We start from the raw sequence: 26,663 nt of genomic DNA on the forward strand, positions 1-26,663 counted from the left end.
AAATTTACAACTTCTGTGTGGGAAAACCAGAGGCAAAGCCAGGCTTGAGTTCGTATTCCACATTTATTCAACAGTACAATTTATATGTTACTATATGATGATTTGAGTAAATTATGAATGTAAAATTTGTAAATTAAAGAATTTGTAGAGTTTTCAAAAATTTTCATCAAGTTAGCAAAGTTGTCATTATTGTTTCAAATAAGAGAATGAATACTTTTACACTGCTTTACACAATAAAAGCAGATATCCCAGGGGATGTACTTTCACTTCTTTTGCTAGACTGTATTTTAAAAATTTTAGAGCTATGTCAAAACACTCATATCTAAAAATAAGAATAGAATATCAAAAAATTACTTCCAACTTTTGATTTGACTTGGGGAAGTTTCAGTAGTTTAAAACCTAGTTACTTATATTAAACAATCGTGTGTTTTATTTTTCTTTGATAGTTCAACATTATATTATTATTAATCCCTCTTATGTAAATAACAGCACCCTGCATGCTCCCTAGCCTACCTGATCAGTCCTCTTAACACTAGGGAAAAAAACATGTGTCTATGTCTTGGAATTAATATTCTTCTTGTTTGCTTTGTAGAATATAGAATATATATATATATATTTTTGACTTCCTGGAAAAGTTTTTTTTTAATATAATGATTTTTTATTTTTTTTACATTATAGCTGGTTTACAGTGTTCTGTCAATTCTCTACTGTACAGCATGGTAACCCAGTCACACATGCATGTATACCTTCCTTTTTCTCACATTATCAGGCTCCATCATAAGTGACTATACACAGTTCCCAGTGCTACACAGCAGGATCTCATTGCTAATCCATTGTTTTTGCTATTGTTGTTTTTTTGTCTTTTTAGGGCTGCACTTGCGGCATATAGATATTCCCAGGCTAGGGGTCAAATCAGAGATGTAGCCACCACACTACACCACAGCCACAGCAGTAGCAACACAGGATCCGAGGAGCATCTGTGACCTACACCACAGCAATGCCAGATGCTTAACTCACAGAGCAAGGCCAGGGTTCAAACTTATCTCCTCATGGGTCCTAGTTTGGTTTGTTGTCGCTGAGCTGAGACAAGGAACTCCTGCTTCCTGGAAAGTTTCAAGTAAAAAATTTGAAGAGAGTATGCAGAAAAAAAATAGCTTATTAGAGATAGCCTCAATGATAAAAAGAAATATGAAAACTTACAATGATTAAAGGAAGGGACAGATTTCTGAGCTGTTGTAAGAAAATGAAGGCTACAAAAAAGTAACCAGCCAGAGATAATTTAAAATAATGTGATATTAAGCTAGTCCACTATTACATATAAATAAGTGAATATATATTCTTTTTTGGAATATTTCTAGATATATTTAACAATTACAAACTATTGCATTTAGATTGGATAAGCAATGAGGTCCCACTTTACAGCATAGGGAATTATATCTAAACTCTTGGGATAGAACATAATGGAAGACAGTATGAAAAAAAATGTAAATGTATGTATGACTGTGTCACTTTGCTGTACAGCAGAAATCGGCACAATATTGTAAATCAACTATGTTTTAATAAAAAATAAAAAAACAAAAATAAAAGATATGACTGTATTTCCACTGGAAAAAAATTTTAACCTGATGTCAAAAAATATGGTACTTTAGTGCACAGTTTTAATATATGCTAACTTACTTTACAGAGAAGATGAATAAAAAATTAGTAACTAGGGAGTTCCTGGCATGTGTCAATGGAAGAAAATCTGACTAGCATCCATGAGGATGCAGGTTCGATCCCTGGCCTCCCTAGTGGGTCAGGGATCAGGCTTACCATGAGCTGTGATGTAGGTCACCTACAGACGTAGCTTGGATCCAGGGTTGCTATGGCTATGGCATAGGCTCCCAGCTATAGTTCTTATTTGACCCCTACCCTGGGAACTTTCATCTGCTGCAGATGTGGCCCTAAAAAGCAAAAAAAAAAAAAAAAAAAAAGTAGCTAATTGTACAGTAGAATTTCTCTAATAACTTCAATTTTAAATCTCATTGTTATGTGAAATACATATTGCAACAGAAAAATAGTATCATTTGATCCAATTAAATTAATGACATGTAAATTAATGCTTACTTTGAGTACATTAATTAAAAAAGAACAGATAATCTGTGTCTATCTGTAGAGGAATGGGTGGATACTGATTTTCACACTAACCTTGTCAACTTTTAATTATATATCCAGGAATTGATTATGTATCTTATATACCCTTACAGACAGGGTTTTCATTTACATTCAGGAAAACTACTTGTGTAATATTTAAAGGCAAAGAGAAGGGAAAACCCTTATTCTCTCCCAGAAGAGATAGACCCTTGGCATATGTGAACCATGGAGCAATTTCTATGTGAGCTTCTGTTAAGAAACTATAGCTGATGTAATTGATGGGGATTTCCTGTATTTGGAGAACTTATATTTTTTGGATGTTATAAGGGGTGGTCTTCATTTCCCTTCTCCCCCAATACTTCTGTTTTTATTAAATGAATAATTTCCTTTATCACATACTCACTCTGGAATGTGTAATTCCAGCCCTTGAGGCAAAAATACACTTTTATAAATTTTTAAAATAATGACAAACCTCTATGCATTGACATGGAGAAAAGTTAACAAAATATCTTTCCAAGAAAACAGAAGAATGCTATAGAATGATAAACATTTTATTTTGTGAAATTATGAAACTCAGTTTTAGTAAACACTGTTCTCACAAATCTTTTTATATTTTGAAGCTTTCTGTATATGAGTATAAATTGAGAATAAGATGGTAGAGGGCCCAAAGGATAACCTCTGTGGAACTGAGTAAAATTTTACAGACCCCGCCCTCAAGGACCAAGGCCCCACTGTGTTCCCTGCCCCTTGTTTGTAGAAAAGCTAAAGTCTCTAAGGTCTCCTTGAGTCACAAAAAAAGCATAATGATAAGAACAATAGAGTCACAGAATCTTTAATATCTGACACACATTTCTGAGTTGTTTTACAGATAGTACAACTCCCACAAGAGGGAAAATAACTAACTGCCTGATGACCAGACTATAGCCATGGTATAAGCAGCTCCATCTTGAGTAATGCTGAATCTATGGCTAGCACAATTTCAAGAACAGGCCTCAAGAGAATGGGATTAACACTATTGCTCATAATAAACTATCTTTGTGAGCATCAAAATAATTGTAGTTTGTTCTGCCTATACATGTACGCAGGCAACTAAAAATTGTCAGCAGAGATGCTGTAGATTTAGGTTGACATCTTCCACTCTAAGACTACAGTGTCCTATTTTGTCAGCATGAAGGAGTTACAGATCTTGAATCCTCACCAAAAATACCATAGAAATGGAATGATGTTGGAGTTCCCGTCATGGCGCTGATGTTCCAACAAGTGGAGTTGTGTAATCAGCTTTTGGCAGGAAAGAGCTCTTTGCACAAGACCCCTTTTGTCTTGCCACTTTAGCAAAGTGATATTGTAAGGAGCCTTAAGCCAGGGATCCCCATGTTCTACTCATCTCTGGTCAAGCACACCTTTCAAGACTTTTTACCGTACAATACTTTGACTAATCTATTGATCCTTTCTTTAAGTTAAAGAAGTAAAAATGAAGAAGAAGCAATTAATAAATCAACATATTGTGAAAAAGATGACATCTGAAAGAAGATCACAAGGAGTTGATAAGCTTGCACACGTGGGAGACGGCTGTGACTGAGCCCCATCTTAATGATTAACTGAGATTTCTTTCCCTTTTACCAGTAAGCATTTTCATGGCTATCATACACTTTGGAGTTTGTTTTGGGGAATGAATCTGCCTTCTCCCCACATTGTGGGCTTTTCTGATTAAAACAACTTTCCTTTTTACCAGCTCTTGTCTTTGGAGTATTGGCTTTTGAACAATGAACAGCCAGTCCTGAGTTTGGTAACATCTTTGCATCTCAAAATTATTTAATTTTAAACTATGTGTTTTAAATTTTTTAAATAAATAATAATCAGTAAAATACTAGCATAACTCAATTTTAATGAATATTTTATAAATTTATCAAAATTATAATTTTATAAATTGTTTGAATTACATCAGAGTCCATAGTTTTTCCATTTATGAAGATGTTCGGTATTCTTCAACATCAATTTACTCTTCCACTTTGTTGTCTTACTCTGATTGATACTTCTGTATTTACCACTCTTACATGGAACATATACTTTGAGACAAGCAGACACTAGTATTAACATCAGGATTAGTTCCTAATTGGCTTAGTTAAAGGTGATATAAGAAGCCAGAGTCCAGCAAATGAAATACATTAAACATATTTTGACATACTATAACATTATGTCTCACTTTTGAACTGTTTCTTTTCTCTTTCTGTGTAATATGAAATAGGAAGTTTGCAAATTCTGAAAATTTGTGGAAAGCGTTTTATGAGTTTGAGAAAAATCAATAATAGGAACATTTGAACTCCATTGGATATAGAAAAATAAGACACACACAAAAAATAGAAATTTGATTACAAGAAGAATCATGGATCATACTATCTGGACCTCATCCTATCTCTGGAATAATTCTGCATATTCTTAAAACTGGGATAAGTCTTGCATTCTTATACTTGCAAATGAAAAACTCAATAAATGCAGAACTGTGATTTATCTTAAATTGTGGACTTGAGTAATCTAAGACTCTATTCTACTTTAGGTTGAGAGGTAGTAAATATGACTTTAACTAGAAATGTAAGTAATAAAATTATTTCCCATAATAATAATTAAGTTGTATTTTCCTTCTAAGGATATAGTTTAGGATATTACATTGAAAAGTGTAGGTTTGGGGTCACATTTTACCTTGCAGAATTGTAATACAAATATCAGTGGAAATGTGAGCAAGTAGAGTTCCTCAGTTAAAATAGTGGGAAGATTGGCTCATTTATCTTTCTTGAGACCTCATCAAGTTGAGTTTGTATATATCATGTGGCCCAAAAGGAATTTTGCATATACATTTATTTGTACAAATTCACACAAATTGATACAAATATCAATTGATACAAAAAACTTCTGGGTGTGTATTTTAGAGAAGTTATCATATAGGAACTGTCATAAAGGACCATGCAACATGCATGAAGATGTTCAGTATAACAAATAATTAAATATATATATATATAGAGAGAGAGAATATCTTTACCTATATGTATCTGCATATCTGTATCTCTATCTATCTAAAGTGTTTACCTTAATAGAAAAAATTTAGATTTCTAATGGATAAGTATAATGGGATAGATGAAGACTGTGGAAGAGTTAACTATAAACTAGGTATAAATGGTAGTTTTTATAGGACTTAAACATTTAGAGACAAAGAGAAATCTATAGAAGAGTAATATTTTTTTCATTCATATGAATTTGTACAAATAAGAGCATATGCAAAATGCATGTTTTTATAAGCTACACACAAACTCAAAAAGTTCACATAAAGGATTTCCCATCATGGCTCAGCAGTAACTGACATGACTAGTATCCATGAGGATACAGGTTTGATCCTTGGCCTCACTCAGTGGGTTAAGTATCTGGCATTGCTGTGAGCTGTGATGTGTCATGGACACAGCTTGGAGCCCACTTTGCTGTGGCTGTGATATAGGCTAGCAGCTACAGCTCTGATTCAGCCCCTAGCCTGGGAAGTTCTATATGCTGCAGGTACAGACCTAAAAAGACAAAAAAAAAAAAAAAGTTCATATCAAGAAGCATAGAACTATTGTCTATGGGGAATGGAGTAAGGTGAAAGTGTAGAATATGGAGAAAAGGGAAGAAATACATCTATAAGGAAAAATAAAAGAGGGACGTTGCATGGACTGATAATAAATTTTTTCTGGGAGTTCCTGTCGTAGCACAGTGGTTAACAAATTCGACAAGGAACCATGAGGTTGTGGGTTCAATCTCTGGCCTTGCTCAGTGGGTTAAGGATCCAGCATTGCCTTGAGCTGTGGTGTAGGTTGCAGACGCGGCTCGGATCCTGCATTGCTGTGGCTCTGGCATAGGCCAGTGGCTACAGCTCCGATTAGACCCCTAGCCTTGGAACCTCCATATGCTGTCCTTGACCATTTTTCATTTTGTTATCCTTTGTATGTATGACTTCTTTTTACCACACCATCTGGATAACTTTTAATTATTCATTTTTAACCATTGGTTAACATTTCACAACCTATAGACATTACTACCAGAAACATCAGGCTGATATTTGAATCCCTTCCTTGAGTGGCATGCACTTTACAATTACCCTCAGTACCTAACACACTGTTAATTGATAAATTATTTTCTTAATTCTTCACTATACCATGACGTATGTGAATGGGCAGGAGGCTGTCTTGAATCTTTAGTACATGATAAACATGCATGATATGTTTATTGACTGTATCTGTATGTCATGATTCTGAATCATGGTAGCTTGATAGTAGGTATAACTTGATAGTCTTAATACTGATAATATTTAATAACTAGGTTTATAATGAAAAATTTGATGTACAAATGACTATGTATAAAATAAGGAAGCTATAAGGATAGATTGCTCAACACAGCGAATATAGCCAGTATTTTATGATAAAATTTAATGGAGTATAATCTATAACAATATTGGATTGCTACATTGTACATCTGACAATAATATCATACTGTAAATCAACTATACTTCAATTTTTAAAAAGATTATAAAATATAAATTACCATAAGCATAAAATAAACTACTGGCAAACAGTTTAGTGGTACATGGGATATCTTTATTCTTCATATAAGATTTCTGATACACAATTGTCAGAAAGAAGAATAACATGTTTTTAATGTGAATTCTCCATGACTTCAATGTTTAATGAGATTCTTGGTGAGATAATTTTATTTCTTCTTGCTTTTTCTATTGCCTAAATAGACCTCTAAAAGTTCTTTTAACCCTCTCTTCAATTATCTCTACATATTTTGTTCATGTCTGAATTCATATACTTACAATATTTGAACTCTTATAGAGTCAAACATTTTGATCCATAAATTTCTTTTGTGTTAACTTTTTCTCATAAGTGCAGTGTCAGATACATAGTTGGATGGATATTTCCACTGGAATTACTTCCACATGCAAACTTCTTACTCTATACCCATGCAGAACAAACTTTTACATAATGTTCTTAATAACACGTTATGAATTTGTCAAATTAACAGTCGTTAACTGGAACACAAGATGCTGATAGTCAGCTATATTGCTTCAACAGGCTACAACAGAAATTGAAATAGAGATGATTATTACACACAGATCCTAGAAGAAGTACCTGGTACTACAGAGGTCAAGGTACAGAGCAGACAGATATAGGGTCTGGGGCACATATCTTTATTTGGTTTCATTGTTAGAGTGCTTTGGGGTTCCTAGACTAAAGAAAGATTTGTCAATTTAAACCAAAAGAGCAGGGTTTTGGTAAGCCCTACAGAGGTCTTATCCAAAACATACATAGTTAGTGAAATGCAAATCAAAACTGCAATGAGGTCACATCTCATATCAGTTGAGATGGTCATCATAAAAATTCTAAAATAAATAGATGCTGGAGTGGTTGTAGAGAAAAATGATCTCTCCTACACTTTTGGTGGGAATGTAACTTGGTACAACCACTTTGGAAAATAGTATGGATGTTCTTCAGAAAACTAAAAATAGACCTACCATATGATCTAGCAATCCCACTCCGGGACATATGTCCAGAAAAGATGAAAACTCTAATTTGAAAAGATACATGTACCCCAATATTCACAGCAGTACTATTTACAGTATCTGTGACATGGAAACAACCCATCAACAGAGGATTGACTTAAAAGCTATATATAGTGTGGAATATTACTTAGTCATAAAAAATGAAATGTTGAAATATTGTCATTTGCAAGTGAAGAATGTATCCAGCCAATATCATACTAAGTGAAGTAAGTCAGACAACGAAAATCAAATATTATATGGTATCACTTATATGTATAATCTAAAAAATATTAAAAATGAATCTGTATACAAAACAAAAAGGGATTCACAGACATAGTGAAAAAAATATGGTTACCAAAAGGGAAGGGGGAAGGGAAGGGGTAAATTAGGAGTATGGGATTAACAGATGTAAAATACTATACATAAAGTAGAAAGCAACAAGGATACACATATAATCCAAGGAACTATATTCTATATCTTGTAATAACATATAAAATAATCTGAAATATATATATGTGTGTATATAATATATATGTGTTTGTACATATATATATACGAATAAAATAATAAATAAAAATAAAGGGCACATAGGGGAAGGCCTTGAGAGTCAGGGAAGTCTTGATCACAAGGACTGTTAGGGAAGTTATATCAGGACCTTACATTTACTTTTGACTCTGTAGGCTGCCAACTAGGGTATGCAATTTCATGAAATGTTAGTGTTAATTAAAATCACTGTAGGTTGTGAGTTCCCTTCATGTCTCAGTGGTTAACAAACCCAACTAGGATCCATGAGTATGCAGGTTTGATTCCTGGCCAAACTCAGTGGGTTAAGGATCTGGCATTGCTGTGAGCTGTGGTATAGTCACAGATGTGGTTTGGATGCCACGTTGCTTTTGCTTTGGTGTAGGCCAGCAGCTGTAGCTTCGATTTGACCCCTAGCCTGGGAATTTCCATATGCCACAGGTGTGGCCCTAAAAAGCAAAAGATAAAAATAAAAATAAATAAAATCACTATAGGCCTTTGGGCCAAATAAAATAGATGACAAGGCAGCAATACCAAGGAGTAGCTTAGCTAAACTTTGACAACACACCATATTCCTTCTTAACCACTCACCTTTTAAAATGTAGGACTACATTTAAATTCTCTCTTTCCCAAACCCTTCACTGATTACCACAGTTAAAAAAAAAATCTATTTTCAAATAATTTATCACATTTATTACTTTAAATATCTGATTAATCTTTTCTTGCTTATATTGCTCATTATTAATTAATATATTCATGTATAATAGAGGTACTTACTATACTATAAGCCAGAAGCTATTATTTGTAGGGGCTGAGAATGATGCAGTCAACATGATAGACAACAATCTTTGCCCTCATGGGCCTCACATTCTCACAGGGTGAGACTGATGATAAAAATAAATAAAATGAAATATTATTTTAAATAAAATGAAGTATATTATTTTAGCATTTTTCCATAAATGCTATGGAAAAAAAATAAAGGATTAAAAAATGATGACTGGGAATAACAGCAAGTAGAGTGGGCTTCTCCCTGATAATTACCAAAATAATCTTCCCTCTGCAAGTCACAAAACCAGTCCTTCTTCTTCTTCTTATAATCTTTCCTCTACATTACTGTCAGTTTTATCTTCTTCAGCCACTCCTATGCTCATGCCAATTCACTGACTAAAACCTGCAGTTGGTCTCATGGAAGAATTGGCCTTACTATTTATAATCTAGGAGAAGATCGGCACATGATTAAGAATTTTTCTTCCCTCAAAGTGCTGGTAGCCCGCTAAAGAAAGACATTATAAGTCTCTTTTCCAATGCATTGATTATTTTCCCCTGGATCACATGTACTCTTTTTGCTTTGTTTATTCTTGTTTATCTGAAGAATATCTTACAGTAGTTTGAAGAAAGAGCAGCATTATAAAGAGCATAGAGAAGACATATTTGTTGACCTCTAAAGACGTAAGTTTTATAAATTTTTATTTTTATTTTATAGTAAGTTTAGAATACTAATTGAATTTAATATTCTTTCAGATTTTGGCAGCAGTTATCACATTGTAGGTGCTGAGAAATGTGTGCAATGCTGGTTTTTCTTGCACTACATCTGTTTTTTTTTTTTTTTTCCTCATTATGTTTCTTCTCATACCTCTCCAGAAGCGTTTAGGCTATTTTTCTTTTACTGAATATTTTAAAATATCATCATAGGTTATTTTTATGCCACTTTTTAGTTTTTTTAATTAATCTTTTTTATTGTTCTTTGGTTTATTGTTATTGTTCTTGTGTTTAATTTTTTTGTTTTTTATTGTTCTTTTGTTCTCTTCATATTATATTTTTAACTTATTTCTCCATATCTCACTGTTCTGTCTCCTGGAACTTCTGTAAATTATTGTTATACTTCTTAAAGTGATTCCTTTTTTTCACCTTTTCTATACATTTGTTCTAATATTCTAATTCTTGATGGATTACTATTGTTTATAGAATAAATTAAAAGGTAACTTTAACTTTATACATATATATAAACTTTATATATATATATATATATATATATATATATGCCATGTGGTAAACTCATTTATAGTGCCTATTGGTGTCTTTTGTTTATTTTCCTATTAGATTACTTGCCATTTTTCTTACTGATGAATCCTTTAGAAAACCCTTATTTTGGATATAAGCAATTTTTTAGTTATATGCATTAGTCAAGGTATTTTCTGATAGAGTTTCTTATGTAGTTCATTTCCAAGGAACCAAGAGTGTAGAAAAAGAGAAGTGAAGCAGAAAATGAGAGAAAAAAAAAAAGGATCAAGGGGTTATTATTTATCTGACCATCATTTGATATCAAGGGTAACTGATTTCTTGATCAGCCAGATCCTGTCTTCAAATAGACCTATAAACTACTATGGTTCTAGTCAGAATATGCAGAAGAAAGAGAGAAGAATTTATTCCTATTACTACCAGCCAATGCATTACCTGAAAGGGAGGTTCAATGTCGTATTTCCATTGACACTAACCAGATACCACAGTCAGTAAAGCCTCAAGAGGAATCCCAGGATAAAAGGTGAGAGGCATGAAATACTTCATGAGGAGAGCCACTGCATGATTTTATACACATAGTGTCAATCTCTAAGATGGTGCCTGAGTCACACTGAGTTATTCACTTCAATTATAGTGATAAAGAAGTGGCCAAACACCCTAGAAAGAGACAGGACATGTAATATATACATAATGCATACTCTCATCTTTTCTTGTTCAGATAGAAAATCATTTGTTGAATTTCTGTGTAAAGTTTGAATGAGCTAGTCAATTTATGCACACATACACATGCACAGTGTTTGTTGGGTTATAGTTGGTATTTCATAAAATTCTAAACTGGTATGCAGAAATTCAATATCTTCAAACCATTGGGCCCAACTATCTATAATTTTTATCTTATCTTTTATTTTGTTCTTTCATGTTTCTTAAAATTTGCAGTTTATCGTCTTCAAAAAATTTATATATTGACTTTACCTATGTTTATTTATTCTTGGCTCTTTGTAGCTATCACAATGAAACAATATTCTTTTTAAAAATATTGAATAGGTTTCTAGCAATATGACTAACCTATCTTATTTCTAATAATAACTACAGTTTTCTTTTTTTATTTGCTCTACACACAACAAACTATATATGATTAATGTCAATTTATTTCTTTCCAATATTTATAAATTATACTTTTGTTATATAAATTATCCATTGCCGTGTAAAATACTATGCAAAAGTTAATAGATTAAAACAATAACATTATGTTTTATCTAGATATCGTCCCCTGATTTTTTTAGGACTCAGTTGTGTTTCTGTTGCTAATGTTTATAAATTGGGGCAGTTTGATGGGATACTGAAGGATCCACTTTCAAATTGCCTCACTTACATGATGCAACTTGGTGCTGGAGCTCAACTGCAGAAAGTTAGAGCTGCACTATAGGGGTCTTATTTCCTCCTCTCATAGTCTTCTCCATGAGCTACTTAAAACTTCCTCCAGCATGGTGGCTGGGTTGTAAGAGTGAGCATCAAAAAGAAAAAAAAAAAAAAAAAAAAAATATATATATATATATATATATATATATATATAATTGCTTTTTTTTATTAGCTAGTCTGGGATTCATAAAACATCACTTTCATCAGATTCTGTTATGGGTAACTCCAAATTTCTATCCATTTGAAGGGGAGGGGACATATATCATACAGCAATAGGTAACTTTTAAGGCTCTTTAATACCATGTGTAGTGGAGGATATTGTTTCAAAAATACATTTCAAATGTATTTCAAAAAATTCAGTCTGCCCTTTTATACTATAATGACTAAGGTTTGTGAATTAGAAGTGTCAGAGGTAGATGTGTTTTCCTTATTCTTATTTTTGAAAGGAAAGCTTGTAATATTTTACTTTTAAGTACGGTATTTTGCACTAAGAAAATATTGTTACAAGTAGATTTAGAAATTATCTAATAAATTTTCTGTCATCAAATTTTTATCATTGAAAGGATGAGATTTTTGTCCCTTTAAGGGGATGTGTTCATTTTTCTTCTATTTTATTTATAATCTTTGATTATGTATTCATGTCAGAGATTGCAATTTCTCTTTCTTATATCTTTTTTATACTTTAGTATCAAGTTTTTGATGGCCTTGAGAAATAAATCAGGATGTGAAACCTTCTTTTTCTATTCTCCATAAAGTATTCTTTCAGGAATGATGTTATATCCTCATTAATTAAGATGCTGTGAAGTCACTTGAATGTGGATTTAAATGTAAATAGTTTTATTATGGATTTGGACTCATTTAGCAAGAATTATAAAGTTGAATTTTTCCCTTTAACCTTGTGTTAGTTCTTTAAAGTTACTTTTGTAAAAATTTGTCCATTTGCTCTACGTTTTCATGTGTAGTAGTACAAGAGGTTAATTATATAATTCTGTATTGTCATCCACTTTTTCATTGTTGACATTGGTTATTTGTATTTAAATTTTATTATCTTGCTATGTTTTCTTGAGTTTTATAAAATATATTTTTCAAAGTGCCAAATTATTGATTTTCTGTATATATTTTTATTTTATTTCTTTCTGATCTTCTTTCCTTGAAGATTTCTACAATTTCTTTGTAGATCTCTTCCTCTTATCAAACAACATTAGTATGTACATTCAAATTGAGAGTGGTTATATTCCCCTGGAGGACTGAATCATTGGTTATTATGAAAGAGTCATCTTTAGTTATTGTATGGCTTTTTGCTATAGTTTACTTTCCTTAATATTAACACCGTTACACAAACCACATTTAATTTAGTGATTACAATGTTAATATAAGGACTTTCATGTGGCCAGTTTGAAAAAATAATGACGCCTTTTACAATGATGGCATAATTATCACATTAAGGATTTAACAATGGTAAAATACTGTTAACTAAATTACAAATATTACTAAGATTTCATCAAATTGTTTCCACTATGGCTTTTTTCTGTTTCAGGATCCAATCCAAGATGCCACAGTGCAATTAGATGATATTTCTCTTTACTTTACTTCTAAGTAGACAAACAATACTTTACTTCCAGTTTATCTTTATTTCTAGTTTCAGAGTATGATATTCTCAAACTAAAACATGCATGTTTTACTAAGCAATTCTTCTTTCCCCCCACCTCATCAAGCCCTGAACTCTAATTTCATACTCCTATTCCCCCAAAGCTCTCAAAATTATTATTTAGCCTCTTGTTTGTTAAGCTTTCTTTCCTGGCTCATTTTTATATTTCCATCTTCTGAAACTTGGCTGGATAATTTTACAATATTTATATTTTCTTCCATGTGTTCTAGATGTTCTGGGTGGAAGAGTTGGTACAAAAGATCTTGTCTGCCATTAATTAAAGTTGAAGTCCTTAACATTTTTATAACTAATCAAAAGTGAAATGGTGCACTTATGTATATTTAGCATCTCTTTCATCTGTAAAAACATGAGGCTTCTTAAACAACATGTGTATATCCTTTCATTTTCTAAATATTCATATTATATATATTATATGATTAATTCATAGCATGCTAAAATCAAGACTCAGCTTGAGGCTTGACTTTATTTTCCCACTGTGTTACATCTCATACAGACTATAAGAATATAATATATTTTTCAGTGCTAAATAAAAGCATCCTCTTACAATACAATGAAAGCATGAACAAATATTCATCATTCAGTAAGTATATTTTAGCTCTTAGTGTTCTTACATGCATTGGCCATAGCACAATTTTAGGATTGGGAATTTAACAAAAAACCCTCACAAAACAATTAGCAATAATAATACAGTTATGGACAAGAGGACAATTATACAATATGTTCAAAATATGGGGCTATAAAAAGAAGCTTGGCAATATTCCTAGTTTCTATCTAGGATCAGAGTATGCCACTGCTCCATCTGGAGTATTTAGCAAAATGGATTTCAGTAGTTTGATAAAGATGGCACGGGAAGAAGAGAAAACAGGACAAAATCATAAAGCAAAAGTAGCAAATGTCAAACAGCTAAGACTTTTATGTACCAGAAAGTCCTTAGAGAAAAAATGTCATGTCTTACTAAATCTTCTTTCACTACACAATATATCTTTCTAGAACATGCATTGCCAAGTTAGACTAGTAAGAGAATTCAACTCTAACTGTATTATTGAACAAAAAAAAAAAAAACTCAGTGCAGATAAATATTAATTGCTTGGATCACAGATTTTACTAAGCTTCTCTAAATAAAAACTAAAAAAAAAAAAGAAAAGAAAGAAAAAGCTTACTGAGAGAAAAATAAATTGTACATGATTTTGGTCGACAGACTTAATTTCCATCAAGAAAATGTTAGCAGTAGCCTTCAGGGGTCAAACAAATGTCTGACTTCAGATACTTCTGGGACTGAAATGATTTTTGGAAAAAAAAAAAAAGTGCAGTATTTTGAAAGCCTCATGCTTACTCAAATCACAATAACTCTAGGTCACCAAAATAATGTTTTCCTATATCCTTAACCCTTATATAAATTTTTGTGCCCTCATCCCATTAGTCTTTGGAAGATTGGCCAGATATCTTTCCAAACATAGTCTTCACCCCATCTTGATTCATTTCATTGAGCCTTACATGTGTATCCCCTACTTTAACCACCAGTTCAAGAATACACATACATACACATAACATTCCATTCTCTTCAAGGCCACTCCCTCAGTAGTTTGTTACACACTGAGCAAGTGATATTGACTTGGCACACAGGAAAAAAAAAAAAAGTTATGAGGCTTGCAGTGATACTTTCTGTCACTTAATTTACAAGCGGTAGCATGTTTGTGTGTATGGTAGAAAGGAAAATAGCATCCAAGAGACACCCATCTTCCCATACCCATAAGCTGTGACTAAGTTACCTGGCAAAATAGACTTTGCTGATGAGATGAGGGTATGCATTATGGGAAAGAAAGATTATCCAGGCCTGGTCTAATACATGAGTCTTAAAAGTGGAGAATCTTTTCAATCTGGGATTAAAGGAAGATATGACTACTGGAAAATGGTCAGAGAGATGTAACATTGCTAGTTCTGAGGCTGGAGGGAGTGGTAATGAGCCAAGTAGAAGCTGAAGGAGGCAAGACAATGGATTTGCCTTTAGAACCTAAATGAAGGAATGTGGTCTTGCATATTGATTGATTTTAGCTCAGTTAGACCCATGCCAGATTTCTGACTTAAAAATCTACAAAATAATAAAAATGTGGTGTTTTAAGCCATTAAGACTTTGGTAATTTATTATGACAGTGCTATAAAACTAATATGGTAAGTAGACACCCTACCCAAATCTATCTGTAATACCTATGGGAGATAAATATATACTAGGAGTATAGTGAGAAATTTGAAATGTTGCACTCACTTCTTACTAGTGCTTATTTGTGATTGACAAGGTCACTGAGGTTGAAAGTAGAAATAGAGAGACAGTTTTGTCAATAACTAATTTCAATTCTTTCTAAAGTTTTTTTTTAAGAATAGTATTTTGTACATAATGAGTGTAACAAATACATTAAATTTTTAAGAACCGGAAAGTTATAGAGGGCAAAGGGAGTGAAATCAATGCAATTGAGAACTTTTATTTTCAAGAGTGTTATACACATCATTCTTTCTACCAACTTCCACACTTCTGGGAATTCATTAGTGATTCAAACTTAGTAAAGTAACTGTGTAGATGAGATCAACATTCACATCATAATGGTGCCTAAATTATAAGTTATTTTGACAATTAAATGAGTTAATATAATTCCTGACAGTATATACTATAGAATTTTATTAAATAATTATTAATATTATCATTATGTGCTACCCATAATCTTGTTTGGGAAATCCTCTTTTCCTTTCTTTCTAATCTCTTATTTAGATTAAAACCAAACTCTTTTGTGCATTTGATTATAAGAAACTTTTCCTTGGTTTTAACAAGTCTATCTTATGACTGCATTTACCACCAGTTCTACACTGAACATTTTCCACTAATTATAGCATCTATCCATAATGAAATTCTATTTCCTTTTCATTTTGCTGATAATTTTGTCTTTCTTTTTGAAAGAAATTAAGATCCACCAGGAATTGAACCCTACTTCTGGAGTTGAAACTTCATTCCTTTAAAAGAGGGTAGGAATCTCTGAGCCTTACCTCTCACTCTGAATAATTGGAGTCAACCTAACCTAAGTAGGTCTGACTCATTCAGTGCTGAGCAAAGGATAACTCACTTCCCTCACTCCTTCCTTCATTCTAACTCTGAAACGACTCTTTTCTCAAACTCTAAATTAGAATAAACTCACAAAAAAAGTATTGTTTTCTTCTTTCCATTTAAGTTAGAACCCAAAACACTGGAGTCTTTATGTTTTATTTAAATATTAAAAGACCTTTCTCATAAGTCATGTTAACAAAAGGATATTCGGAGTTCCTGTCGTGGTGCAGTGGTTAACGAATCCGACTAGGAAACATGAGGCTGTGGGTTCAATCCCTGGCCTTGCTCAGTGGGTTGGGGATCCGGCGTTGCCATGAGCTGTGGTGTGGGTCGCAGACGCGGCTCGGATCCCGCGTTGCTGTGGCTCTGGCGTAGGCCGGTGGCTACAGCTCCGATTAGACCTCTAGCCTGGGAACCTCCATATGCTGTGGGAAGCAGCCCTAGAAAAGGCAAAAAGACAAAAGGAAAAGAAAAGAAAAGGATTTTCATAAAATAAGTGTACTTATACCAATTTGCCCTAAGAAGTTCTCAGGTTGTGAGACTAGAAATTTGATTATCTTATTAAACATACAAATTCAAATGACCATAAACATATCTGGCCTAGCGTTTCTTTGTTTTAAAATTAATATTGTTAGTTAAAACTAACGCAGTATCCCCAGCAAATCTGGGAAGAAGGAGATTTCTCTACAATTCTCTTCTTTCTTCTAAGGATGATATTAACATAAGAGGTTTCATCCAAGAAGAAATAATTTAAGAATAATTTTATATATATATGTGGAATTTATAAATGTTATTTATAAATGTTATATGGTCACATCTCAATGGAAGTAATAATGAAGGAACTTTGTCTAACTAGACAGAAAATAAGGAAGGAACAAATGACTTTAGAGGAAAGAAAGGAGGGGAAAATGATAAGCTTTAATAAAAGTGATTACCAATAAAGTGGACACAATATTATTGCTATTGTGACTATGACTAAAACTGTGAGTAACAAAAATAAGAGATTCTGGAGTACTCGTTTTGGCTTAGTGGGTTCTGAACTGGACTAGTATCCATGAGGCTTCGGGTTTGATCCCTGGCCTCACTCACTGGGTTAAGGATCTGGCATTGCCGTGAACAGTTGTGTAGGTCACAGATGTGGCTGGGATCCAGCATTGCTGTGGTTGTGGCATAGGCCAGCAGCTGAAGCTCCAATTTGACCCCTAGCCTGGGAACTCCCATGTGCAACAGGCGTGGCTCCAAGGAAAAAAAAAAGTTTCTGGCATTAATGAGCACATATTATACCTCAGGAACTTTTCTTGATGTATAGCATTACTTAACTTGCTTATTCCAAATTGTAATTATGCTTTCCCAAGGGAAAAAAAATTAAAGGATTTTAATTTAAAAATTCATGATAAAGGACTAAACTTTAAAGGTGAGTCAAAAGCATGATGTTAACGTTGTGCACAAGTTGGATGTCAGAGTAAGACATCTGAATCTGATGACTTTGTGGTAAGAAGCCATCACAATAATGTAAGTGTAAGTAGAGTTCGCAAAGCTGACCTATCTTTTAAAAATATAACATTTTCAGCAATGTGATGGTTAAATTCAGTACTCTGGGCAAGACACTGGAGAAATAAGATAAGATGAAAATAGAAAGGAAGGTAGAATTAAAGAATTATTCAGTGGTGCAGAATTTGCTTCAAACACTGAGGTTGAAATGCCAATGGCACACCTTAGAGAGAAAGCTAGAAATAGAGATTTATAATCATAAATATATGGGCAATGCCTGAAGCTAGTGAACATATATAGTCAAAAGACAAATAAATAAATAGAAGAAGACAAATGCAAAGGATAGAGTCATTACAGCCAAAGAGACTAGGAAGAGTAATAAGAGTGGTAGACAAGAAAAATATTATGTGGAAAACAAAGCCAGAAATATTTTCCTATAAAACAATTCACAATGTCAAAAGGGGCAGATGCTAGCTGGTACAATTATAGTTGGGTTTTGAAAATAATAGGACACCAGTGAGCCTAGAGAAAACAAATTAAATGGAACCATAGTAATGAAAATTAGATCATAGTGGATTAAGGAACTGAGTGGTTAATTTTTTAAAATTATTTAATATGCTTAAAATAAATTTTCCAAATAAAGAGAAGGAAACAGATGGAGGCAAGTGTTTGAATAAGGGAGGTGGAGTTAAACTGAAGACACTTTAATGATCACAGTTGAAATACTATCTAATAGGCTACAAATTACTTAGGACCAGAGAATACCCAATCTTCAGTAAACACAACTCTGAATTTTACTCAATTGTCAATAAGCTCTTAGAAAAAAACATACTTTTTATTTTTATTTTTATTTTTTGTCTTTTGACCTTTTAGGGCTGTACCTGCGGCACACAGAGGTTCCCAGGCTAGGGGTCTAACTGGAGCTGCAGCCGCCGGCCTACGCCACAGCCACTTGGCAATGCCAGATCTTCAATCCACTGAGCAATGCCAGATCTGAGCCATGTCCGTGACCTACACCACAGCCCATGGCAACACCAGATCCTCAATTCACTGAGTGAGGCCTGGGATCGAACCCGCAACCCAATGGTTCCTAGTTGGATTCGTTTCCATTGCTCCAGGACAGGGAAATCCAAAAATCATATTTTTAAGTTTGAATATCCTATATAAATATTCTTATACTTTATATTTTTCAAAGCTAGGAAGAGATGGATACATGAATAATATGCCTAAATAAGATTTTTTAGTGTTATTAAATGAAAACAAGAACTATTTACCTGTGTAATCTTGTAATTAGTCTCCAAATAGCAAATGCTCATCAAAGTGATCATTTTTTTGGATATTTTATGAAACTAGAAATAAATGTAAGAATATCACTGCATTATTTGCTGTCCTTGATAATATAGCTAAAAAATATAGCCTAAAGGCTAAAATTAAATAAAATGTAGGATTTCAAATACTTAAGCAACCTAGATATAAATAAACCTATTTCAAGTATCTATGTTGTATTCATACAATTGTAATAAACACCATTATGTAAGGTATTGACGTTCCAAAAATTCTCTGAAACACAGAACGTTACTTAATAGTAATGTTTATTTTATCATTTACGGTAATATATGTGTTTATATTATTCTTTTTTAATGTATCTATTTATCTATTAATGTTATTTACCTTTAGCTTATGTAGTATATATTTAGTAAATATTTATTTACTTGCTTATGTTACCTTTAAAATTTAGGAAGTTTGAAAATACTATAGAGTTTGATCCTCATATTTCCCTACTAAATATGGCCATCATGTCACAATTGATTGCTTTTCCAAAATAAATATATTTTAAAGACATTTTAGAAAAAAAAATGTAGATCATTGTACAATGTCCCTCTGGAATCACTGATGTATTTAAATGCATGTATAATTCCTCATATCTAAATATTTAAATTCTTTCCTATAATGACTAGTGTTCTGGTTTTTTCCTATTCTTTTTTAGTTTCTTAAAAACACTTGCTTCCAGGTAACTTTAAAAGTGCAGTGATTTAAACTTATCCAAACAAAATATATCTCCCAACTGTTAATATTATACTTAAAATGTTCAGATGAAAAGATTGAGGCTTAGCAAAGATAAGAGATATGCTATTTTACAGATGGTTCTTTTTGTTGAAATAGCTTTTGATTTAATCACCCATAGCCAACATAGTCAAAAAAATTATAGAACAGTAAAAATATCATTTTCATTCATGATCTTTCAATTAAGGTAGTGGCTTTTCCCTACAGACAATGCTTCCTGCTTTATATAGCATCCTGTAGAGCTGGGACCCAGAAAGAATGATGAATTCTGTATTCTCTTTATTATACAGAGCTCAATTTGGACTGCACCATATCAGCCTGCCTGATTACAGCTTTCCTCTTAGTTTTAATTGATACAGCTTATCTTTTCTATCTTAAAATAATTTAGCAGTTACATTTTATATTTAATATACTATGGACAAAATAATGAATAGAAAAGTCTACAAAAAAAGTCAAAGGTAATAAACAAGTAATTAAGGATTTCCTGCTGTATTTTTCTTAATTGCTGTTCCAAGTTGGGGAAAAAAAAAACTGGTGGCAAAATTACCAGCAGATAGAAGGTACTGACAATCAGATAAAATTTTATTGATGCCCCAACTACGCTTCTCATTATTTCTAGGCATAAATTTTTTTCATCCATGCAAAACCTATATAGAAATAGGAGTCCTTGTGAGTTCCCTTGTAGCACAGAGAGTTAAGGATCAGGCATTGTTATTGCAGAGGCTTGGATTTCTACCATGGTACAGGTTTGATCCCTGGCCTGGGAACTTCTGCATGCCCCATTCATGGCCAAAAAAAAAAGAGACTTGTGTGGAAAAGAAATGTACAGATACGGTAGAGGAGCACATCATACAAAACGAGAACCTATGATTTCTCATCTCATCTCATTTCTCATTTCATCTCATTTAAAATAAATCTACATAATGTTTTCTGAAAACTGTATTCTTCCCTGTTTCTTCGACTCTTTTCGGGCTCATTGCCTTAGCAATAGTCTCCTGACTTAAATGGAAGCAGGAAAGGAAAAGAGAAGTGAGTTTTCTGAAAAAAAGTACATATCTTCTTACGATACACAGGTAGTTTTAACAACAGTGCTCACTGTCCCCAATTCATATGCCTTCTGTAATACTTGGAGGCCAGAGAGGTACTTTAGCCTCTGAATTTTGGAGGGAAGTGAGAATGTCGTGAAGGTACTCTTTCAAATTTTCTATCTAACAGGCCTGAGAACTAAACACACACACACACACACACACACACACACACACACACTTCTTCAAAGACTGATTTCCCTCAGAATAAAAACTACAATCCTTACAATGACCTTATAAGGTGGCCTGCCCCATCCTTTATTTCCCTAAGTTTTTCCCTTACCTTTCTTCCAGAGCTTTTAGAACCCTAGTCATCTGACATTCTTGTTATTCTTATGACTCTAGGTTGAATTCCTCATCATGGCCTCTGCACTGGCCATTTCTCCTTCTTAGGCCCCTGTGCAAATACACATGTGCCTTGTTCACTCACATAACTCATGCATCTGCTCAAATGCCTCTTTATAGTGATGCCTATCTTTTCCTCTATTTTTAATATTTCTCACCAGTTCCAAACCTGATTCTCTTTCTGTTTTTTTTTCACTTATCTTGTTTAATGTATAATACAGTCATTTATCATGTTTATGTGTATTGTTTGTTTTCCTCCACTATTATGTAAGCTCCCAAAAGTAGGTGTTCTCTTTTGTTTTATTTTTGTATGTCTGATATACCGAAAATAAGTAATAAAAAAGAAGGTATACGTTAACAAATGCTTAAAGTAATAGAAGAAAAGAATAAAAAGGGAGAGTAAGAAAGATGAGAGAACTAATCAAGAAGAGAGAGGTGTTCCCATTGGGGCTGAGCATGTTAAGAACCTGACATATTATCCATGAGGATGCAGGTTCGATTCATGGTCTTGCTCAGTGAGTTAAGGATCTGGCGTTGCTGCGGCATAGGACACAGATATGGCTTGGATCCTGCATTTCTGTGGCTGTGACTGTGGCATAGGCTGACAGCTGCAGCTCTGATTTGACCCCTAGCCGGCAAACCTCTATATGCCACAAATGCAGCCCTCAAAAGGAAAAAGAAAAAAAGGAGGGTGGGAGGAGATGGGAAGTAACAAGTAAATGTAAGAGTGGAGAGCTAGGAAAAAATGTAGGAACAGAGATGAAAACAGTTTCTTCATCAGCATCTTCAGTTTCCTTATCACAACTGCAGACATGACTCAACCATCCTATGGATGGCTCTAAGCTGGAGAGGGGTGATCAAAACCTTTTTCTTACCTCTTCAACCAAAAGACTTTAACCCAGGATGTCAAAAATGCAGACATTATCAAACTTAGATTTATGTATTAGTTCAGGCAGCTGTTTCTTCTGCCGTCATCTTTGTACTTCTGTCAAAAAAAAAAAAAATCATGCTGACAAGTCTATTTTAGAATTCTTTTGAATCTCAGAAATATCTTGTTCTTCCACAAGTTTTACTTAATGTAGGCTGGTTAGAACAGGGGTGTAGCTCTTAAAGGATTAAGTCGATGTTTCTAACATCTCATTTCTCTTGGTACAAACATCACCTTCCTTTTACCATAAAGATGGACACAGAGCTAATGTCTAAAAGGAAATAAGAATTAGGTGGTGTCTATACACACTGTCTTCTGGGGAGGAGGTTAAGTCTCATAAGAAGCTATCCGTATATCATAGTGAAGATTTTTTGAAACTTAAGGTCGAATATTTAACAGCTATAATTTTAAAATATTAAAATATGCATTTGAATTTGTAAAAACAATTTGAGAATTTGTATGACAAATGCCTTTTTAAAAAAATTCAAGGAGTTCCCATTGGGGCTCAAGTGGTAACAAACCAGACTAGTATCCATGAGGATGTGGGTTTGATCCCTGGCCTCTCTAAGTGGTTAAGGATCCAGAGTTCCCATGAGCTGTGGTGCAGGCAACAGAGGCAGCTCAGATCCTGGGTTGCTGTGACTGTGGTAGAGTCCAATGATTCAACCCCTAGCCTGGGAATCTCCATTCAAAATGCATGTTTTAATACTTTAAAATTACAGCTGTTAAACATTTATGTAAATAATCAGTCTTCCAAAGTATTTAAATATAATATAGTTTATAAAACTTGATTTTGCATATCCACTAATTATTTTACAATTATTATAGAATGTTACTTCCTATCCTTGAGGAACATAAAATATGAAAATAATTAATACACTTTACTTTACTTTGAATGTGAACATAATATAAAAATAGGCAAGTATTTGTTGATTTCATAGCCAAAACCTGGCCTCTGTACACTGGCACCAATTAAGTCACAGATACAAAGTTTTAGGTGAAACACAAAGAACAGCTTTATCCCTTTGTCTGGCAAAGGAGACTATGTCAAGCTAATACCCTCAAAACTGTGTCGTACCTTGAGAGGGGATAGCAAGGGGTCTTACAGGTTTAGCTTGAAAAAAACAGTGCTGTTGGTAAGGACTCTGGTGCCTGCATTCTTCTCCCTCCGTGGATCATTTCAAAGTGACCAAAGCCAGGGTCAGGTATTCTGGTGATGGTTTCTGGTGGTCTTGGGTTATTACACTTGGACCTCCTCTCTGCAGTGAAGAATGCTTACAAAAGGAAGGGAGTGTTAGGGAGTTTTTCAAAGGAAAATACCAGGTGTGCAGTATAACTCTAGAGGGACTTCCCTTGAGGTGCTATAGGTTAAGGACCCAGAGATGTCACTACAGCGGCTCAGGTTACTGCTGTGGTGCCAGTTCAATCCCTGACCTTGGCAATTTGACATGCTAAGGGTGGGGCCATAATAAAAATTCTAACTAGAAAGTAATTATTAGTAAAAGAAAGCAATTAAGCCAGGAAGACATCATTGTGAAAACCCAGTTAGAGTGAGCGAGTGGGCCAAGGCAGGGCATAACATAATGGAGACTCTTTTAACTAGTTTTTGGTCATAAATGATATTTCATAATCATTAATTCTCAAATTAGCCTTTTGAGACTGAAGGGAAGCCTGGGAGACTAAAGGAAAACATTATACTTCAAAACACAAGGGCATAGGGGCTTGTACAGCTTGTACAATTTTGACTAAGTAATTGTTATTGATATGCATGTCATATTTAATTCTAATGTGAACATAACAATCTAATCTGAGATCATTAGTATCTAAAGTTATGCTGTGCGTATTTTGTAAAGGAAATGAAAATCATTACCTTGGATTTGTACCCTCCAACAGACAGATTTTGTTTTGTAATTTCATTGATCACTTAAACATGAAATGTTACCTAAAACTTTAGTGCTCAACTTCTTAATGATATTTAAATCAAACCCTCAAAGTTAAAAATAAAAATCATGTTTGGATCAAGGACGCAATGTTAAATATATAGTCTAAAGACAAATCTAGCTTCTTAACCCTAATTGGAGCTTCCTATGTAATATGGATTTTTTTCCTTCTAGAAAACTCTGTGACTTCAAGTCAATGACAGATTACTAATTCATTATTTCCCTGTAATTATGTCACAGTTCTGTGTGTGTTTAAGATGGGAAAAGGCAAGAATAACTAATGTTCTTTGAAGGAGGATGAGTTCATAGCAAATTTAGTGGTTGGATAAAAACAAACATATGGATGTTTGCTATAAAAATCCCTTATTTTCACCTTAGTCCTTCTTTCTCCCTCTCTTGAAAGCCAGATATATGCTTCAAGTTTTCTTTTTTCAGTCAAGCATTTAATTTTTCCCTCAAATCTAGATGTCAGGTCAGGTTTAGATACATCGAATTTATATCTTAAGTAAAAAGAGGAAGGTGGGAGGTAGAAATAAAAAAGAATATTAGAAATAAGTATTACCTGCCATATCAGTAAATTAAGGATGCCATAATCATCAGCAATTGCAGCCACATCTGAGCCTGTGAGAAATTAACAAAGAATGTCTACTATCTAGGAGCCATCAGACTGCAACCACTCCGTACAATGAGCCCTCAGGATGTAAAAAACACAGGATACAGAACCCAGGTGAACATCAAAGGAATGCTTTCAGGGAGCCCAGACTTTTGCATTTACCCATGTATAGAAAAGCTCTGAATTCCTTAACTTTATATTTTCTTTTATTAACAGTAATCTATTGTTCCTACTACCTGTTCTTTGTTGCAAAACTCCTGTATGTCCTAATTCCGCCATCACCTCCTCAGAGCTGTTTCTCAGAGCTGCCTGGAATGTTGCCTCCTAAAATGTTATGTGTATTATTTTTATAATTAACAGCTCTTGAACCATACCACAAGTTTACAATATTTTTTAATCCAGTAAATCCAGTAAATTTAATCCAGTAAAATTGCTGTTTTCCAACGGCTTGTATTCTGCTAGCTTGATGATTTGCTATGTTTGTAAGCAGAATAAGCAGGCAATAAATTAACTTCTATCCTTAAGTGAAAGGCCTTAAAATTAATTAGACCAGTTCATAAAACAAAAAGGTGATTCTAGGTTGTCTACATACAAACAGGCTTTGATGATATAAAAATGAATCCATTTCTATCTCTTGGAAAGAAGTGGAGCCAGATTTATTTGTTTTAGTCAATCAGTTCTCTTGATGTTTGTGATAAATTGGCCAATTATACTTTCCAGTCCCAAGGGGGAAATTAGGCAAAATGTGTCTCATGTGATTTTAAATCTGATGATTTCTATTGGAAAACATGCAATAGTCTGTTTGCAGCCTATAGGCTATTTTCAGTGTGCTTTTAATTGATTTTTGCATTGATAAAAAAAAGTAGCATAAACTGGTACAAAGCCATTTGAGAACTATGTGCTTAAACTGATCATTTTCTAGCTCTCTATGGTCCTCTGATTCTTTTCCAAGTAATTATGATTCTTTACCTTAATATGAGTAATTAAATAAAAATTATATGTCATCCTTTGCTTACTTATTGATATTTCTAAAGAAAGGTTTCATTAATTCTTACCTTTACCTCCACAAGTTTATTGAAGAAATTTATTTTAGCTGAGGTCAGGTTAGAATGCATTGTGATATCAGAGATCATAATTTTTAACTCAATTTACAATTCCTGGTACTCTGCAGAAATATCTAGGTAATCCATTTAACCCATTTGGTGTTTCCTGTAGATACAATGTAGATAAAAACAATGCATTTTACTTAATAATACTAGGGTAAGTATTTTACAATGCTTACAATATTTAATATTTATAGAATTCATAAGATAAAAAATATTATCCTTATTTAATGACATAGGCATTTGAATATCTGATATGTGAAATTATTTCATGAAAGTCACCAAATTTCTAAGTGACATATTTGATTTTTTAGTATGAGTATTCTAGACTAGTGTTCTCCCACTGTGGTCTCTAGACCAGAATCACTAGTATCATCTGGAAACTTGTCAGACTTATTAGCAAACTTTGGAAAGTGGAAATGTAAATTCTCAAACATCATTCCAGAACTAACATATCAAAATCAGAAACACTGGGAGTAGTGTTCAGCAATATGCATTTTAAAAAGCCCTCCAGGTGGGCTGATGCACAAGGAAATTCTAGAATTGTTTCAAACTATTAAACCTATACATTTTAAATGATTCAAATGACTCCCTCCAGGCAGAGTTTGGAAGTTGCACAGACGTTAGTTAATAAACGTTAATATCAATTTCCATAAGAAATGGAAAAGAAAAATGAAA

Source organism: Sus scrofa, chromosome 4 (genome assembly GCF_000003025.6).
Source record: "Sus scrofa isolate TJ Tabasco breed Duroc chromosome 4, Sscrofa11.1, whole genome shotgun sequence".
NCBI lineage: Eukaryota > Metazoa > Chordata > Mammalia > Artiodactyla > Suidae > Sus > Sus scrofa.